Here is a 15,985-nt window from a genome sequence, read left to right on the forward strand (position 1 = left end):
TCTCACTCTGTAGCCCCAGCTGGAATGCGGTGGCACCGTCATGGCTCAACACAGCTTCAAACTCCTGGGCTCAGGTGATCCTTCCATCTCAGCCTTCCAAGTAGTTGAGACTACAGGCATGTGCCACCACACCCTGTTAATTTTATTTTATTTTTTGTAGAGATAAAATCTCGTTATGTTGCCCAGACTGGTCTCAAAATCCTGGGCTCAAACAATCTTCCCACTTTGGTCCCACAAAGTTCTGGGATAGCAATCATGAGCCACTGCATCCACCCTATAATCTAAGTTCTTTCAGAACAGTCTTTATAGATTGTTATGCTATAAATTTGTGATAACTAGAAGCATAACATGCTCACAGCAGAAAATTCATTGCATATTTATCGATTGCTGCTGAAAATTTCATTTTGTAAGTCTTGAAACTTTAATAGTACACCTTCCCTCCAGTATCTTTGCCACGTAAATAAAGATCCTGAGATTAAGAGTTCTTTCAAGAATTTTGTAGGAGTGTGTTCTCTAAACTGTGTAGATACAAGAAAACAATAGCTTATACTGCTGCTAAGTGCTTGAAATACAAATAGAGAAATGTGCTTTCAATTTGCCTTTCTGTCTATTTCTTGAACCCACAGGTGGCTATGCTGATTAAGCAGCTGTGGAATGAAGTGGTGTATCAACTTGGGGCAAAGGGGGGCAAATCATAGCCACTAGGACCATTTATTTCAAAATAAACTTCCTTTGTCTTGCACAGTACCTGGCAGATAGTTGACATTAAATAAGTACTGATGCATAAAATAATAAATGAACAAATGGATGGATGGATGGATGGATGGGTGGATGGGTGGATGGATGGATGGGTGGATGGATGATAGATAAGCTTTTTTTCATGCAATCTTGACAAATACCAATTGGCAGTTTTAATTTTTTCCCACCAGATGGCGATAATGTGAGATTTAGATTCAGGTTGCAATCCCCAAAAGAAAAACAATCAACTAACCAAACAAAACCATATTAGGAGAAAAAGAAACCTCAAAAAAGCAGGTTAAGATGGGAGAAATAGCCGGCTCGGTGGCTCAGCCTGTAATCCCGTGCCTTTGGGAGGCTGAGGTGAGTGGATTGCCTGAGCCCGAGAGTTCGAGACCCGCCTGGGCAGGTGAGACCTCATCTCTACAATAAATCAAAAAAATTAGCTAGGCGTGGTAGCGTGCGCCTGTAGTTCCAGCTACTTGGAAGGCGGAGGCGGAAGGATCGCCGGAGCCCAGCAGGTCGAGGCTGCGGTGGCTGGAAGCGGCCACTGCACTCCAGTCTGGGCAACAGTGAGACTCCAACTCAAAAAAAAAAAGATGGGAGAAATGAAATGTTTGTGACAGATGTAATGTCTTAGAAGTCTATTATCTCATGGGATTTGTAACAGGTCCTCACATTATCTCTTTTTCATTCATAATTACTTTGCAGTAAAATGGCTACATTCAAAACCAATCTTATCTATATAAAAATTACTGGGTAATTTTCATAATTAAAATTATGACCCTTGGTTTATATATCCATACATTTACATTTTCATGTATTCTGTACTAATTTCTCAGTTAATGGATGCCTTTCTTGGAAGCAAGGCTGCTTGGGAACAACAATTGCTAGCCTGTATGCCTCCAGGAAATCTAACCCTGCTACTCAACCTGCCAAAACTTATATAAAATAAGCCTGACAAGGGCTCATTCATCCTGTTAGCAAGGAATTGTGACTAATATTAGATTAGTACCCATCTCTTAATTCAAATGCTTTCAGAAAATAAGAAAATCCATTTTAGAAGCCAGCACTCCATGTGTGCATTGGCAGTGAGAGTGGCGGCTTTCTTGGCAAATAAAGAGAATATGAACATATTTTTGGACCGGATATAGTATTTCTTCTCATTAATATGTCCCCAAAACAAGCCCTGAATTGGACAAAACATTAACTTCTCTCAAAAGTAGAAATAAATAGACTCAGGAATATTTCATGATAAATTATATAGCATATCATTTGCCCTTTTCTAATGATAATCAAAATAGAAGGCATTTAACATCCTAGTAATCCCTTGGTCTCTGGAACATAAAGAAGCTGGCAAGGTTGTTGAGGAAGAAAATCAAGGGAAACTATGTTATTTTGAATTTTTAATCATTGTCCACGAGTGGTGACAATCAATCCTTATCACAACCCCCTAATGCAGGTAGGGAAGGCAGTGTAGCATAGTGAAGAATGGGGGTTTTGGAGCTACGGCTATGATTTCTAATCCCATCTCTCACCATTCTTTATCTGTGGAACCTCTGGAAAGTTATTTCTTTTCAAGCCTCAGTTAATCTCATCTGTAAACTGAGGATAATATTTCATACTTCATAAGGTGTTTATGAGGAGCAAATGTAAAGCCCCTACTAGAGTGCTGAAATAAAGTAGGTATAATTAATTCAAGATTTATTATTATTGTGATGAAGACAATAATGATGTTGAAGTCAAGTTTGCAAGTGACAGAATAGGCTCAAAGCTGAAGTACCTTGCTTAAGGCTGCAAAGCAAAGCTAGTAAACTTGAAAAGCATATAGTATAGTACCCGTCACTATAGCAGATGCCCAGTTAATGTTATGTTTACTTTCTTCTTTCCTGACCTAAAACTCAATGATTTTCTGAGAATCTTATTCCTTAAAAATAATGAGTTAGGCTCAACTTTACTAGATTGATGTAACATGAAACCACGGCTATATTCTTGTGAAAATTAAAAATATTTCCTCTGATTCTTAGGTCATAGGATAATACAACAAAAAGGATTCCAGATCTCACAGAAAGATGATAATTGGGTATGCCATTTTGCCTAATATATAATGACTCATCTGTTCTTCAAATAGGTACATATTTTCCCTCTGAGGTGTCTCTTTAGATCAGTGAGTCAGTGGTGGATGAGATTCCATTTCCAGACTTTCAGCTCTTGGATCTTTATACTTTGGCTTATATTAGTCAGTGCACTGATGGATGGTGCTGGCTAAAAATATAAATAGGTTCAAAACGTGTTTATGTCAGTTCATGGATGATAGATTTGGTTTTTTATCCTTGGCCTTTTTCTAGTCTGAACCCTACACTCCCTTTCCAGGTAATCTCATCCATTCCCAATCATCTCCTACTCTAAGATACTGATGAGTTCAAATCAATGTATATCAACAGCCCAGACACGTCCTGAATCCTAGACACACATTTCCAACAGCCTGATGGGGAAAACTACCTGCATATCTCATCAGGCTTCTTAAACTTAACATGTCCACAAAGAAACTCATATTCTTCCCTTCCACACTAGTCCCTCTTAAAATGTTCCTTTACTTGGTAAATGAATCACCATCCCCCCCCAGTCTCCCAAATTTGAAACTTTAGAGTTATTCTTGACTCATTTCTTTTAACTCCAACTGGCAACCAATTATCAAGTCCTATTAATTCGACCACACTTATATCTCTTGAATGTATCTTTTCACCTCCACAGTCATTGTTTAGAACTCTATTGCTATTCTTAGCTTTGGCCTAATTCAGTGACCTCATAGATTTTCTCCCTGTATCCAGTTATTCCCAACTGCAATCAATCTTCTATACTGTGGCCTACACTTCTACAATTCTCTTACACACTTCTCATCCTAAAAATTATAATTCATCATGAAATTCTCCACCAATCAAGTGTTTTTTCTAATGTTTGAAGGAAATAATAATAATTTAAAAACCTAAATTGGACAGATAAAAACTTCACAATCTGACTCCAATGTACCTTTCTCTAACCATATTGAATGTTTCACCATTCAAGGCCTTTTCAAGGTTTTTACTTTGTGCTTCCTTATCTATTCGCTTAGCATCCTGGTGACATTTATTAAATGTTAACACATAGATCAAATATCACTTTTCAATGAACGCTGATTCCCTTGAAAAAGTTAGTTATTTCATCTTATGTCCTTCCATAGCAGTTTATTTAACTGTGAAAGTTCTTAATGCATTTAATTGCAATAATTTGTTTTGAATGTCTGTTTTCTCCACCACTGAGAGTTTTCTACAGTCAGCTCCATTCCCAGAATTGACTTTAAGGTTTGACACATAAAGTGCTAAATAAAAGCTTATTGAGACCAGGTTCAGTGGCTCAGCCTGTAATTCCTGCACTTTGGGAGGCCGAGGTGAGTGAATTGTATAAGCCCATGGGTTTGAGACCCACCCGAGCAACTTGGCGAGACCTCGTCCCTACATTAAATCACAAAAATTTAGCTGAGCATCGTAGCGCACGCCTTTAGTTCCAGCTGCTTGGAAGGCTGAGGCGGAAGGATTACTGGAGCCCAGCAGGTCGAGGTGGTCAAGAGCGTGCTACTGCACTCCAGTCTGGGCGACAGAGTGAGACTCCAACTCAAAAAAAAAAAAGCTTATCGAGTAAAAATAGTTAATTAAAAGAAAGTTAAGATGGCATCACAAAACACAAACTCTGCTCACCCCAAATACTTTTTGCTCACATTGCAGAGACAAGATCTGAGACTGTCCAGCTCTTTATACTGACTTGGCATAAAATTACTTCTACTTTTAGAAAACTATTACCAGAGTGCCTTCTTATTTATTTGTTTGTTTGTTTGTTTGTTTATGAGTCAGAGTCTCATTCCATCGCCCAGGCTGGAGCGCAGTGGCACACTTATGGCCACCTCAGTTTTGAGCTGCTGGACTCTGGGCATCCTTCCGCCTCAGCCTTCCAAGTAGCCAAAACTATAGGCGTGCTACCCTGCCTGGCTAATTTTTTTATTTATTGTAGAGGTGAGGTCTCACCAAGTTGCCCCAGGCTTGTCTCGAACCTGCAGGCTCAGGTAATCCACTCTCCTTGGCTTCCCAAAGTGCTGTGATTATAGACTGAGCCACCGAGCCTGGCCTGTCATTTAAAATCACAACATATTAGGTCAACCATTTAAACTCACAACACCCTAGGACCACAACACTCAAGTCACAATTGTAAATTCATCTTCCATATGGACACATATACAGATAAATATTTTAATGGAAACTACACATTTCTTAAAAAAAAAATCCATAGGAAAATATTTCCCAGTGTTCACTCAGGCAGGAGAAGAAAATTAGTTTAGAGCAAATATACATAGACAACTGAAAAAACAGGGAAGATTAAAAATGAATTACTTAAAAAGACAGACACTAAACTTTTATCAATTATGCTGAGATAAAAATGAGTAGTATAATTAATATCACAAATATTTGATATATATTTAAATGTTAATATGAATATGTTAAACTTTTGTTCAACTTAAAAATTTTTTAAATGCAAGATTCCAGTACCAATTAGAATACAGTGGTTTTCATTTTTAATAACTATATTTGGCATGGTAACATGTTTTTATTTTGTCAATGATATTCATTTCAATTGTTTTTAAAATGGCAAGTCATTTTAATACTCTGCAACAACAGAAATATGCAGGATGGTGCATACCCAATCACTTGCTATAGTTCATACACAGTCTTTTTAAAAATTTAAATATAGGGGTGCATGTGCAGGTTTGTTAGGTGGGTATATTGTGCAATTCTGGGGTTTGGGCTTCTATTGAACCCATCATCTAAATAGTGAGCATAGTACCCACTAGGTAGTTTTTCAACCCTTGACCCTCTTGCTCCCTTTCCTCTTTTAAAATCCCCAGGATAACATGTTAATATTTAAAGAGCAGTTTTCAGTGTACAATAAGTACTTGTATTTCAATTGATAGCAACTAATTACTTAAATACAACAATTATAAAGCACATACTGTATGCAAAATTCTGTAGTAAAATAAAGATTAGTAAAGAAATCATGATTCTCATCTTCACTGAGTGCATAATCTAGGAGAACATATACAATTATAAAAGTTAGAAATAGGTACAAATAAAGTATCCTCGAAATTTATGGATGAAGAAATAACCTGCACAATGGGGTGGTGATGGTATTGGAGATTATGGTGCAAGGGTTCAATCGCAAAGAAAGATTATAAATTAAGCCTTAAAAGATGGCAGGATATGAAGAAAGAGAGCAGGAAAAGGAGTTTCAAGAAAAACGTAAGAACACAGCAAAGAGATTAAAGAGGGATGAGATGAGATCCAGGGAGGCCAGTCAGAAAAACAAGTAAAAAAAAAAGCAAACAAAAAAAAGTCTAGGAAAGAAATAATGAGAGTAATGATAATGATGAGTATATGGATTTGAAAGATATAGAAATCAACTCTGCTGGATGAGGCAACTGACTAGATACAGAAAGTATTGGTGGTTGATTAGAAGAATGGGAACATCATTAACAGACATTGGTGACACAAGGAAGAAGAGTGGGATTGGAGATGTTAAGACGCTTGCTTCCACTTTACATAGATTGGCTTACATTGCCTAAACCAATGTATTACTAATTTGTAATTACTAATTTGGCAATGTCTAACAGGTAAATTAAAATTTAGGACTTCAGTTGAGGAGGAGGTTAGGGCTGAAGATAAATATTTGTAATTCATCCAAATCGATGTGATTATTTAAGCCATCTGAGTAAAATATGTCAGTGGATGGAGCAGTGATCTTCAAAATTGATGAGGAATCAGAATCCCCTCTAGGGTCTGTTAAACTACAAATAACTCACACTTTCAGAATTTCTGACTCAATAGGTCTAGGATTGGGCCTGGGAACCTGTATTTTAAAAAGTTTTGGATTACCTGAGCCCATGGGTTGGAGACCAGCCCAGCAACTTGGTGAGACCTCGTCTCTGCAATAAATCAAAAATTAGCCAGGAGTAGTGGCGCATGCCTGTATTTGTGGCTACTTGGAAGGCTGAGGTGGAAGGATTGCTGGAGCCCAGTGAGTCGACGCTGGGGTAGTTGTGAGTGTGTCACTGCCCTCCAGCCTGGGTGATGGAGTGAGACTCCAACTCAAAAAAAAAAGTTCTCAGGTTATGTTGATGTTGTTAGTCCAGAGTCCATACTTTGAAAATCACTGATCTGGATTAATCAGATTTATTTAATCTCAGCATTAACTTATTCATAAAAATAACTATTGCCAATGTCAATATCTTTTTTCTATATACTCAAAATAGTGTGTAACTCTACTTTTCTAGCAACTGAAATTGGAAATCATATTTCTATTTACCATTTATTTTGTCTGTTAGAAACTGTCTTGTCAATCTATAATTGAGAAATCAAGGTTGTCCAAAGAATATGTTCCAAAATATGACAGCGGTGGGAAGGTTCTAAAAATTATTTCTCTTCAGACTGGGCTGCTGCACAAGGTTTCTACATTCTGGTGACAGACTTTCTGGGCCCTTGTTTGGTGGTCTCCAGTAACCTACTAGCTTTGTCAGCAGCTAAATATTTATTTGAGACTTTTGTCCTATATAAGCAATGATTTGAAAAGCACTTAGCTGTTTACTTTTCATCTCACTATGAATTATTTATCTTTCAGTCTGTTAATGGCTAATTGTAGGATTAAACAAATTTTGAATGCTCTGATAAGAGGATTGCTGCATCAAAATTCATGCATAATCCGTAAAAATCACATGTACCCTACAACCTCAGCTAAGTTGGCATATGAAACAGATTCAGTGAGCATATGTTTGCAGGGCAAATTATTAACCAGTTAACATCAGCAAATTTATTTTTGAAACAATAAGTTTATGCACACATGCATTCACTAATGAGAAATAATATTAGTTTAAAAAATCCAATAAAAGCATACCTTGGGTAGATTTCTCTACTTTTTTCCTCTTTCTACTCTGGCTATTATAATTCATCCTCAGCTCATGGTTATACTCATGCAGAGTTTCCCTGAAGTTGTATGACTGTCTTGGTTTTCTTTCATCTTCACTCTCTTCTGAAGAACTGGTATAAGCTAGATCCATTTCATGCTTGACTTTTGACAGAGGTTGGTAGGGTTTGTAGTCTGTTTGCTCCATCTCTGATTAAGCCAGCTCAGTTTCATGAAAGAAAAAAAAAAGGATGAGGAAGTCCTTTAATGCAAACCGTCCTGAAAGAGAATGGGAAAACACAGGCCTTCTGAGATTTGTCCTTTTGTGAGGAAATGCATCTGGCAGATTCACAATTGGTCCTGATAATACTATCAAAGGAGTGAAGCAAAAGACAAACTAGATGACATGAAGCTAGTTGGAGGCAACAATAACACTTTGTGTTACTTGCAGACATTGTCAAGCCTTTAGGATTTAAGCTGGAGGTTGCAGCACCAGAAAATACTCAAGGTAAAAGAGAGACAGACTTCAAAAATATTTGTATTGGAACGCAAATAGAAGACAATGCTGTTCTATGTTGTTTGCATGTGTGTGTGTGTGTGTTTAATGTTAAAGTCAGTGGTCAGATTTGAAAGTGTTGAGGAGTATAAAGATTACTCAGCACATTCCACATTTGAAATAAAAACTGGTAAGAGAACTATATTCAGAAAGAACACATTCTTGCCTCTAGTTTAATATTACATTTTAAGACAGGGGCTCTGAGGAAGGGAAGTATTTTGAGTGAGAGAGCTCATAAAATAAAGAGTCCTTGAGGGGAACTGAGCTCTTTGTGTTCCTATTGTGACTTTTGAACCTCAGGCCTGCAGAGCATTTTTAATGAGTTAGGTGGTAGTAAATTTTTGTTCTTCGTAGTACAGAGAGGATGTAAACGACACTTCTGGTGAGTGTCCTGGTATAGGAACAGCAGGATCTAAATCGGTTTTAGAAATAGCAGTTTTAAACTTCATGATAAATCACCGAAAGAACCCCCTTTCCCCACAGAATACTGAGCTAGGAGCGACTGAAGCTCTTAGGGCCAGTAGAGGCATTAACTGCCCTACTTAGCACAAAGAGGTCTGAGAAGATCAAGTGCCATCTGAGATGTCAAAGTCTTCAGTAAAGTTAAAAACCCTGTAAACATGTTCCTATTTTCATTCTTCACATTATTTTATCACCACCATTTCTTTCCACTGCTGTAACTTTGCAACTTGATCCTTTCATATAATTTTAAGATTTTACTTTGCAGTGATATTGACTCTTATTTTTCTTCATCAAATGTATTTTCCAAGAAATTTACAGAAATCTAAATGGTGGCTCATCTCCCATATATACTGTCTTACCTTTTGGAATTCCTATTGCATTTATAGCAAGCACAGAGAACACACGAATCACTCAATAAAGGCTTATCGATTGAGTAATGTGTTTAAATGGCTTACACTGTAGTATAAATGAAGTTTCACAAGTCAAGATCATAATTCTCTAACTAAATGTTAAGGTCTTTGAGGTAGGATTTGAGTCTTATGCCTCTTTATCATCCCCACACCACTTAGCACTATTCTAGGCACAGACATTGTAGAAACTACTTAAACTCCTAAATCTACAAACTTACAAATTCCATAAATGGTTTATGGAGACACCTAGTTTGGTTTGAATTAATACCAGAGAGAGCATGCTTAGAGAGAAGGTAGATACTATATTATCAATGAATATATAGAGAGGTGATTCAACAACAGTCTAATCTCATGCCATCTCTTGGTGCATACTGTCTATAAGTTCATAACTCCTCAATTTGTAGTTCCAACATGGGTCTCTCCCCTGTGCCACACACTTGAATATCCAACTGATACCTCTACTTGCTTATCTAAAAGATGTCTCAAACTTAGCATATCAAATCTGAACTCCTGGTTCCCACCCCTTCCCAAACTTGCACCTCTCATGATCTACCACATCTTAATATATTGTCTACTTAGCTCTTCTGTTTGCTCAGGTTAAAGAACTTGAAACCATCCTTGACTCCTGTCTTTTACATCCCAAATGCGATCTATTAGTAAATACCATTGGTAATACCTTTGAAATTTACCCAGAATCCAAACAGATTTCTCTCCTTCTCTACCACCACACCAATTCCTGCCATCATTTCCCTCCTGGACTATCAAAATATTTTCTTCGGGAGGGGCGGGGCCGCCGCCGCCGCCGCCGTCGCGGGCTTGGTGGGTGAGGAAGGGCCTAGGCCTGGGCCTGCCGTGGGGCGGCTCGCCGGGCGCCGGGGCTCGCTTCCTGCCGCCGCCTCCGCTCCAGCGTCGCCCATCTCCCCTTCCCGGCGGGCTGGGCGCGGGAAGACGGCCGGAGCCATGGAGGACGAGGTGGTCCGCATCGCCAAGAAGATGGACAAGACGGTGCAGAAGAAGAACGCGGCTGGTGCACTGGATTTGCTGAAGGAACTTAAGAATATTCCTATGACCCTGGAATTATTACAGTCCACAAGAATTGGAATGTCAGTTAATGCTATTCGCAAGCAGAGTACAGATGAAGAAGTTACATCTTTAGCAACGTCTCTCATAAAATCCTGGAAAAAGTTACTAGATGGGCCATCAACTGAGAAAGACCCTGACGAAAAGAAAAAAGAACCTGCAATTACATCACAGAATAGCCCTGAAGCAAGAGAAGAAAGTAGCTCCAGCAGCAATGTAAGCAGCAGAAAGGATGAGACAAATGCTCGAGATACTTACGTTTCTTCTTTTCCTCGGGTACCAAGTACTTCTGATTCTGTGCGATTAAAGTGTAGGGAGATGCTTGCTGCAGCTCTTCGAACAGGAGATGACTACATTGCCATTGGAGCTGATGAGGAAGAATTAGGACCTCAAATTGAGGAGGCTATATATCAAGAAATAAGGAATACAGACATGAAATACAAAAATAGAGTATGAAGTAGGATATCAAATCTTAAAGATGCAAAGAATCCAAATTTAAGGAAAAATGTACTGTGCGGGAATATCCTCCTGACTTATTTGCTAGAATGACAGCAGAGGAAATGGCTAGTGATGAGCTCAAAGAGATGCGGAAAAACTTGACCAAAGAAGCCATCCGAGAACATCAGATGGCCAAGACAGGTGGAACCCAGACTGACTTGTTCACATGTGGCAAATGTAAAAAGAAGAATTGCACTTACACACAGGTACAAACCCGTAGTGCTGATGAACCAATGACAACATTTGTTGTCTGTAACGAATGTGGAAATCGATGGAAGTTCTGTTGAGTTGGAAGAATTGGAAATATGTCTGGACCATTAAGAAAACGGATTTTGTAATTAGCTTTAAAACTAGGCCAAGCAACTAGTTTCCTGCAGATCAGATTTTTAAAGCAGCATATATCCCTTGGGTTAGTCTTTGTTTTTGACCTAACATCTCTTCCTTAAATGCCTTCAGTAGTTTCAGATCAGTAGGGAGACCATATAATAATTGTATGGCATCTCTTTCAAAACATTTCCTTTGTTTTTTAAATAAGTTGTTATTAAACTTTTATCAATTAAACTTCTGGCAGTTTATTTTAATATTGTTCCCTTCTTAAAGGAAAATGTACCGTAACTTACTTTTTACAGTGTGAAACATACACAGTAAAAATTCTCTGTTATTCTTTGTTACTAATACAAAAATGGAAATTACATTTTTTTTCCTATATTGGCATGTATCTACAGATATTAGGGGAGGAGAAAAGGTAATATAATTTTAGTTTTACCAAATATGGTGTGTATTCAAATAATACTTGAACAGCTTATCTAAATTGTACATAATATTTGAACTAGCGTATGAATTTGATTTTAATTATTATGTTCACAGACCTTGGATATTAGATACTGTTTTGCATCTGTAACTAACCGTGATCATCATTTCTTGTAATTTCTTGTATATGTATGTTACTTGTTCTTAATAGATTTTACTTTTGGAAAAAAATATATATATTTTCTTCAGTCAACAGGCACATGAAAAAGTGCTCAGCCTCACTAATCATCAGAGAAATGCAAATCAAAACCACATTGAGATTCCACCTAACCCCAGTAAGAATGGCCATCACTAATAAAACAAACAACAGATGCTGGTGAGGATACAGAGAAAAAAGAATGCTTCTACACTGCTGGTGGGAATGCAAACTACTTCAATCTCTTTGGAAAACAGTGTGTCAATTTCTAAAAGAACTAGAAATTGACCTTCCATATGACCTAGCAATCCCCCTACTGGGAATATACCTGGAGGAACTCAAATCACTCTATGAAAAAGATACCTGTGCATGCATGCTTATTGCAGCACTATTCACAATAGCAAAAACATAGAACCAACTGTGCTGCCCATCGAAATTGGACTGATTAAAAAAAAAGTGGTATATATACATAATCCAATATTACAGTCATAAAGAAGGACAAACATATGGACTTCTCAGCAACTTGGATGGATTTAGAGTCTATCATACTCAGTGATCTATCACAGCAACAAAGGACAGAGTACCACATGTTCTCACTCTTAAGTGCACCCTGAACATTTACCATAATACTATGAGAAAGGGATTGGCAGTAGTGGGATACTGCTGGGGTAGTCGGGGGACAACATCAATAAGGGTACCTGATCTCAAACCAGGTAAAGTGGGGACCAAAGGGAAGCCCAAACTTTACCTGTACGATGACCATTTGTATACCTAATCCTGAATTGTACCCATTATCTTTAAAATTAAATAATAAAATAAAATAAAAATACTTTCCTAATTGGTCTCCAGCATACACCATTGCATCCCCGCCCCCCAGCACATTCACTACCTTGCAGCCAGAATGAAACTTTAAAAATCGAAGTCATTACAAGGGGACCCCACACGCACACACACAAAAAACAACACCAGAATTATTTTTCAGAAGGCCTAGTCTTTGTAGGACAGGCTTCCGCTGTCAAGTGAGTGTTTTAGGATCCCATTGGCATAGTATACTAGCTAGTGTTGTGAGAGGTTGCATTCCACTTCAGTTAATTTTTTAAAGAGCTTCTTTCAACACATTTGCCCATTTCATGATGGATGATTTAAGAGCACACCTACCCACACTACATTGGGTGTTCAGGAGTTTTTGACAAAAACAACATGACCCCTATGTCCCACCCCCTATTCACCTGATTGCCCCAAGTGACTTTCTGTATTGTATCCATGGATGGGATGGAAAAAGTCTTCAAGAGGAAACATTTTGCCAATGTGGAAGAAGTGAGACAAAAAACCACAGAAGCACTAAAAGGCATCAAAATTGACGAGTTCAAAAACTGATTTGAACAGTGAAAAAAGCATCTCAATATGTGTAATATACCAAATGGATAGTATTTTGAAGGTGACTGAAGTTTAAACATGTAAGACTAAATACACAATTTTCAATAAATAAATTCCCTTTTTTAGGGCATCCTCCCTCACATCATGTCTTTCCTTTGCTCAAAAGCAGCAATGGCATCCTATTTTTCTCAACATAAAACCAAAATCATTACAAGGGCCTACAAGGCTCCTACAAGGTATACCTCTCCCTACCTTAACCTCTCCAAATGCATTTCTTGACATTTTCCCCCATCTCTTATGCTCTAGTCACTCTAACCTTCTTGCTGTTTTTGAAAACACCAAGCATGTTCCCATCTCAGAGCCTTTGCAACCTTTCATTAAAAACCACCTCAAAATGGTACTTCCAATCCTCCTTCCTGTTTTTCAAATAATTTATTACCAAATGACACGCTACATATTTTACTTGTTTATTGTCTACCATCTGTCTCTCCCCCTTAAACTATAATCTCCATGAAGGGAAGCTTTTTTATCTCTTCTAATCATTGCTATATTCCTCAGAATAAACATTTTTGCATATAGTAGACACATCAATATTGGTGAATGAGTGAATAAATAATTGTTGAGAAGTCTCAAGAGGGACTGGATACAAATGAATAAGCCATAGTCTCTGTCCCCGAGAAATTCACAGCCTAATATAAATAATAAATGCAGGAAGTCCTCAGCATACAAATGAGTTCCATTCTAAGAGCGTATTCGTAAGTCCAATTTGTTTTAAGTACAACACAGTAAGCCTAGGTACCCAACACATGCAATTGTTTATATAGTACAGTATGTATTTAGCAGGCTATACTGATACCTGTATTGATTATGAATCTACATTTAACACCTCTCAAACCTAAGTTTAATTAAAAACATGAATAATGTGTCACTTGTAATGCCTAACATTGTGTTTTAGCAACTGTGATTTCTCATGTTAAAATCACTCTTATATTTATGTATAGAAACCTAGAGAGGGGAGAGAGATTCCTATAGCCATTTTGAACCATTTTCAAATTTTTCAGTCATAAATCACCTGGGAATGTCACATCTATTCTAGATTTATTGGAAGCAATCTTCTTTAAACTTCAATGTTGGTATAAACCAAGAGAAAAGAACACTTCCTTGTTCTCTCTGACCCTCAATCATGACTTTTTGTCTTGAAATTTTTGTCAGTGGACCTAGGTGACAAGGAAAATGGTCTATGTCTCTTTAGACACATGTATGGAGGCGCACACAACTCTGTGTGCTTAGAACTGTGAAAGTATATGACTGCAGTATTTGTCAAAGCCACCAGAAGAGGAGCTTGGATTCATTACCAAATATTTAAAAAATAAAAACTAGAAAATATTAAGAAATAGACGAATATTTTAAATCTACCAGTGGTTGAAAGCACAATCATTTTGAAAGAATGTTGTTCCAGATACTCTATGGTAAAGGACAGGCTCATACTTGACTTAAGTGACTTTTTCATTCAATGCCCAATGTGGCATCCTGGAGGCCCATTGTCAAGTAAATGCTATTTAGGTTATTTAGACATGATGACACTGTCAACTCATAGAAAAAAAATGTGCATATAATAAAGCTATTCACATTGAAACAATTTTTATTTCTCTGTTATTTTGATAATGGTAAACTCTAAGACAAAGCAAATGTGCACATAAAACACATGCTGACATGGAGCAGAGTGAAAAACAAAGTCAATTTTCTTTGCTACTACAGAAGATTTATTCAGATAGTTCACAAAGTATAAATTCAAATGTGACCATCTGTGGTTTACCTTTGTGTTTTCTACTCTATACTTGCTAACAAGATAAACTCTACATGACTTGATAAGAAACCCATGGAGGTATATGTTCATTTATTTAGTCATCATAAGGTTGAGAGACACCTTGATATGTGGAAATTATTGGCCTTAGAGTGACAGAATCATAAAAATGACAGCAGCAACAGCAACAACAACTAAGTCATATGGCGGTTATCAAGTGCCAGGCACTGTTGTAGTGTTTTTCATGTATTAACTTCTTTCATTCTTATAGCACCCTATGAGATATATACAGTTTTTAATCCCTATTTCACAGATAAAGAAAACAAAAGAACACAGTAATTTAAGGGACTTGTCAAAATCACACAGTTAAGACCTGAGATTTCCATTCCTATAGTCTGCTACCAATGGCTGCACTCTTAACCACTATTCCACATTGTCTTTCAGAAGAACATGAGACAGTGTGACCTTAGGAAAAATCATCTAACCTTTCTTGGGGCCTGGTTTCTCTAAATGTAAAATAAAGAAATTGGATGATTTTAAAGAACACGCCCAGCTCTAAATTTCCACAGTTGTATATGAAATTAAAGGGAAGCTTAGACTGAGCTAAAAAAAAAAAAAATGGTGGATATATTCAAGGCCACATTTACATCATTTATCATTCCCCTTCTTTATTCTCCCTTACTTCTCCTTCTCTCCCTCTATCCTACCCTCTGCTCTAGAGTAGGTCCAAATACTGATTTTGGATCTGTGGGTCTGAACATATGCCTATGCATTGAGGATAACCTCCCTTCCTCCATGCTATTATTTTTGTTGCATTTCTCTTTCTTTATCACATATGTTGCCCTCCTAAAATGGAAAACTGTTCCTGGTTTACCCTCAGCACAGACAGGCTGGCCCTACTCAAAGAAACTGCTTACAGGTTGGAGCCTATGCTAAAAAGTCTCATTCTACTCCAGAAAAATAAATTAAAGAGTACATAGAACATTGCCTAAGGATAACAGGCCTTCATAGCACAACATATAAAAGAAATTAGGCCACTCAGTGCCTGGGGAATAGCTAGCATAGGGGGATAGAACTCTTTGAAATTATTACAATAATTTTTCCTCAATAAGGACCTTTTACATTAATGTAAG

General features: G+C 37.5%; 2 pseudogenes across 1 annotated transcript; one reads left to right on the forward strand and one right to left on the reverse strand.

Annotated features, from left to right (window-relative positions):
• Positions 1–7,927, reverse strand: part of LOC103277173 — a 163,226-nt pseudogene extending 155,299 nt beyond the window's left edge.
• A 2,004-nt stretch (positions 7,928–9,931) lies between these two features.
• LOC103277172 lies at positions 9,932–11,706 on the forward strand (annotated as a pseudogene). Its single transcript, XR_505416.1, has one exon. The product of XR_505416.1 is annotated as a transcription elongation factor A protein 1 pseudogene (transcript).
• The last annotated feature ends 4,279 nt before the right edge of the window (positions 11,707–15,985 follow it).

Source organism: Carlito syrichta, unplaced genomic scaffold (genome assembly GCF_000164805.1).
Source record: "Carlito syrichta isolate Samal-C Ts95f unplaced genomic scaffold, Tarsius_syrichta-2.0.1 Scaffold316497, whole genome shotgun sequence".
Lineage (NCBI taxonomy): Eukaryota > Metazoa > Chordata > Mammalia > Primates > Tarsiidae > Carlito > Carlito syrichta.